A 5000-nucleotide genomic window follows, 5' to 3' on the forward strand; every position below is an offset into this window, starting at 1 on the left:
GACCTCCTTATGGAAGGAGAGGGTCCGGTCTATCCTTACCCCAAGGTATAGGTAGTCCTTGACCCATTCTAATTCCACTCCCTGGATTTTCAGTCTTGTGCCTCGAACTCTCTGTCTCAAAGCCATGGCTTTGGATTTGGCAGCAGAGATCTTTAGTCCCGTCCTACAACACTCCTCTGACACGAGGTCCAGACAACGCTGGGCTTTATTCTGGCTGCGTGGTCCAGTGGAGGTGATAGCGAGATCGTCTGCATACGAGATGATCTGGCACCCCACTGGGAGGTTTATGTTGAGGATGCAGGACATTAAAGTGTTGAATAGGGCTGGACTGAGAACCCCACCCTGTGGCGTTCCATTTTCGAGCGGCATGTGCTGCGATAGGTGACCCTGGAATTTGACATTGGCAGTCCTGTTCCTGAAGTAGTCACCTATCCAAGCCAAGAGCTTTCCTCTGATTCCCTTCTGGATCAGGCTTTCCTGAATGGCAAGCGGACTTGCCAGTTCAAAAGCCTTCTCCAGGTCAAGGAATACCACCACAGCTGGGCCCTTGCTGATTGTGCTTAAGAGCGTGGCTAAGCTGTGTGCTGTGCCCATGCCCCTTGTGAACCCGTGAAGGTGTTCGTGCGGGGGTCCCGTTTTCCATTGAAGCCGGTTTAGTACCATCCTCTCAGCCGTCTTGGCCAGGCAGCTGAGCAGAGAGATGGGGCGGTACTTCCCCGGCTCCTTTGGTTTTGGGACGGGAACTATGGTAGCCCTCTTCCAACTCTGGGGTAGAGTGGAAGTTTCCCAGGACTTGTTGATGAGTTGCAAGAGTGCACGCTCACCTGCTAGTCCTAGGTGGGAGATAATGGGGTACGAGATCCCATCAGAGCCCGGGGCTGTGTTGGAACTGGTTTTATAGGCTTTCCTTAGTTCCCTCAGAGAAAAGATAACGTCTGAGTTATCGGGTTCGGCTGCCCTTTCTCTGATCTGAGCGTGTCTGTCTGGCTGTAGACGCTCTTGTCTTGCCCTCAGCTCGGCTGGCAGACTGTTGCTGCTCGTTCTCGCAGAGAACTCGTGCGCCAGTCTGTTAGCCTCTGCTTGGGGGTCGTGATGGGTGCACCTCGGGGCTGAGCGGCTGGTAGCTCGCTTGACCCGTTGCCACAGCTCTGAAAGGGTGGTTTGGTGGTCGAAGGACTCACACCATTCCAGCCACTTTTCCTGCCTGACTCTGTTGGCAGTTTCCTTGGCATCCGTGACAGCTTCCCTTAGGAGGGATAGGTTGTCAGGGGTTCTTTGCCTTCGGAATAGTTTTCGGCACATGTTCACCCTGTGGTTGACCTCCCTGATCTCGTCATTGAAGTACCAGGCGTCTTTGTAACTTCTGGACCCAGGCCGAGTTTTGGGTATGGTCTGTGAGGCTGCTTCATTAATGGCGTTTAGCAGGCTGGCTTCGAGCACTTCCACATTTTCGCTTTGTGGGGGATTGTTGCATCTCAGACAGAGGGCCAAGGCGTTTTGAAACGCCTGCCAGTTGGCCTTGTCTGTTTTCCATCTTGGATTTGGTCTTAGGATTTCGGCTGGGCCAGCATCCATGAGGGTAGTTATAGTGCCGTAATGGTCACTTGTGACGGTCTCATCGACACACCAGCCAATCCTCCCCACCAGAGTCGCAGTGGCCAGGGTGAGGTCTAGGACCCCTCCTCTGACATGCGTTGGCTCTTGGGTGTTGAGGAGAGCGATCTCAGGGAATGTCTCTAGCACGTCAGCTATGTGATAGCCGGCCGCATCCGGTGCCCGGCAGGGAGCCAGGATGGGGTGGTGTGCATTGAAATCTCCCCCTATGATCACTCGGTCGTGTGCAGCAGAAGCACAGACCTGGCTGATGTCTAAGCTTTTACAGCGTGGCCGGCTGTACACATTGTACAGTTTGAGGGGCCCCCCGGCCAGGTGAACCTCGACGGCAAGGGATTCAACATCGTCTCCACAGTGCGATGCATCGGCTATTGCGGAGCAGGGGATTGTTGCTCTCACAAGGGTGATCAAGCCTCTCTTGCCAGGTGTTTGTGGCAGTGTGAAGGCATGGTACCCTGAGAAGCGAACAGTGTCCACTGTTAATGTCTCCTGGAGCATGACAATGTCAATGTTCCTTGATCGCACTACTGCTTGGAGAAAAGCGTTCTTTGCAGAGAAGCTATTGATGTTCCACTGTAGGATGCTTAGATGGTGTGTCATGATGTTACTCAGTGATAGTTACATCAGAGACATCGTCGGAGTCTGACAACTCCATTGCGAGGTCCTCGCTGGTTGAGGGCTCCTCGTCTGTTGTCAGGCTATCCTTGGGTCCACTGGGGGGTGGAGAGCCTTTGGTAGCTCTGACTTTGGTTGGTTCGGCTTTTCTCTCAGGCTTTTTCTTGGCTGGCCTTGCTGGCCTTGCCTGGGCAAGGTCAGCGTGATCTGGCTCTGGCTGCACAGATTCAGCCTGTTTTGGCTCTGCCTGTGAAGGCATGGCCTGGTTTGGAGTGGGGAGGGGAGTCTCGTCCTGGGGTGAGGGTGAGGCTGGTTTTTCTCTAGCCAGCTTTCTTCCCTTCAGGGCTGCGACAGTCTGGGTCATTGCCGTCATGGCGACCGAAACTGCCTTCTCGGCCTCCTCACTCGACCTCCCCAGGGCTGTTGCTACTGCTGTGACAACAGCAGTTAACAGGAGAGTCATATCGTCCTCGTCAAAGAGGAGATGATCATCTGTTGGGGAGGTTTTTGTGGTGCTCTTAGAAACTTTTTTCTTTAGTTTCTTTTTCTGCACCTTTGGCATTGTCGGAAACTCCTTTTTGTTGGAGACATCCGGTGTCGGCTGGGGGGCGGCTTCCTTCCTCTTAGGAGGTCGGGGGGCCTTTTCGCTTTTGTTCCTTCCCCAGACATGGGTGCCCGGTGGGGCAGGAACAAAGTCTGATCGGTTTTGAGCAACCTTTTGTCGCCTGAGGGCCGCCTTTTTCCTGACAGAGCAAGTCAGGCTCCAGGCATGATGCTTCTTGGCACAGTTGGGACATTTGGGGTGGTGTGCATTGAAATCTCCCCCTATGATCACTCGGTCGTGTGCAGCAGAAGCACAGACCTGGCTGATGTCTAAGCTTTTACAGCGTGGCCGGCTGTACACATTGTACAGTTTGAGGGGCCCCCCGGCCAGGTGAACCTCGACGGCAAGGGATTCAACATCGTCTCCACAGTGCGATGCATCGGCTATTGCGGAGCAGGGGATTGTTGCTCTCACAAGGGTGATCAAGCCTCTCTTGCCAGGTGTTTGTGGCAGTGTGAAGGCATGGTACCCTGAGAAGCGAACAGTGTCCACTGTTAATGTCTCCTGGAGCATGACAATGTCAATGTTCCTTGATCGCACTACTGCTTGGAGAAAAGCGTTCTTTGCAGAGAAGCTATTGATGTTCCACTGTAGGATGCTTAGATGGTGTGTCATGATGTTACTCAGTGATAGTTACATCAGAGACATCGTCGGAGTCTGACAACTCCATTGCGAGGTCCTCGCTGGTTGAGGGCTCCTCGTCTGTTGTCAGGCTATCCTTGGGTCCACTGGGGGGTGGAGAGCCTTTGGTAGCTCTGACTTTGGTTGGTTCGGCTTTTCTCTCAGGCTTTTTCTTGGCTGGCCTTGCTGGCCTTGCCTGGGCAAGGTCAGCGTGGTCTGGCTCTGGCTGCACAGATTCAGCCTGTTTTGGCTCTGCCTGTGAAGGCATGGCCTGGTTTGGAGTGGGGAGGGGAGTCTCGTCCTGGGGTGAGGGTGAGGCTGGTTTTTCTCTAGCCAGCTTTCTTCCCTTCAGGGCTGCGACAGTCTGGGTCATTGCCGTCATGGCGACCGAAACTGCCTTCTCGGCCTCCTCACTCGACCTCCCCAGGGCTGTTGCTACTGCTGTGACAACAGCAGTTAACAGGAGAGTCATATCGTCCTCGTCAAAGAGGAGATGATCATCTGTTGGGGAGGTTTTTGTGGTGCTCTTAGAAACTTTTTTCTTTAGTTTCTTTTTCTGCACCTTTGGCATTGTCGGAAACTCCTTTTTGTTGGAGACATCCGGTGTCGGCTGGGGGGCGGCTTCCTTCCTCTTAGGAGGTCGGGGGGCCTTTTCGCTTTTGTTCCTTCCCCAGACATGGGTGCCCGGTGGGGCAGGAACAAAGTCTGATCGGTTTTGAGCAACCTTTTGTCGCCTGAGGGCCGCCTTTTTCCTGACAGAGCAAGTCAGGCTCCAGGCATGATGCTTCTTGGCACAGTTGGGACATTTGGGGTGGTGTGCATTGAAATCTCCCCCTATGATCACTCGGTCGTGTGCAGCAGAAGCACAGACCTGGCTGATGTCTAAGCTTTTACAGCGTGGCCGGCTGTACACATTGTACAGTTTGAGGGGCCCCCCGGCCAGGTGAACCTCGACGGCAAGGGATTCAACATCGTCTCCACAGTGCGATGCATCGGCTATTGCGGAGCAGGGGATTGTTGCTCTCACAAGGGTGATCAAGCCTCTCTTGCCAGGTGTTTGTGGCAGTGTGAAGGCATGGTACCCTGAGAAGCGAACAGTGTCCACTGTTAATGTCTCCTGGAGCATGACAATGTCAATGTTCCTTGATCGCACTACTGCTTGGAGAAAAGCGTTCTTTGCAGAGAAGCTATTGATGTTCCACTGTAGGATGCTTAGATGGTGTGTCATGATGTTACTCAGTGATAGTTACATCAGAGACATCGTCGGAGTCTGACAACTCCATTGCGAGGTCCTCGCTGGTTGAGGGCTCCTCGTCTGTTGTCAGGCTATCCTTGGGTCCACTGGGGGGTGGAGAGCCTTTGGTAGCTCTGACTTTGGTTGGTTCGGCTTTTCTCTCAGGCTTTTTCTTGGCTGGCCTTGCTGGCCTTGCCTGGGCAAGGTCAGCGTGGTCTGGCTCTGGCTGCACAGATTCAGCCTGTTTTGGCTCTGCCTGTGAAGGCATGGCCTGGTTTGGAGTGGGGAGGGGAGTCTCGTCCTGGGGTGAGG

Source organism: Penaeus chinensis, chromosome 43 (genome assembly GCF_019202785.1).
Source record: "Penaeus chinensis breed Huanghai No. 1 chromosome 43, ASM1920278v2, whole genome shotgun sequence".
Taxonomy (NCBI): domain Eukaryota; kingdom Metazoa; phylum Arthropoda; class Malacostraca; order Decapoda; family Penaeidae; genus Penaeus; species Penaeus chinensis.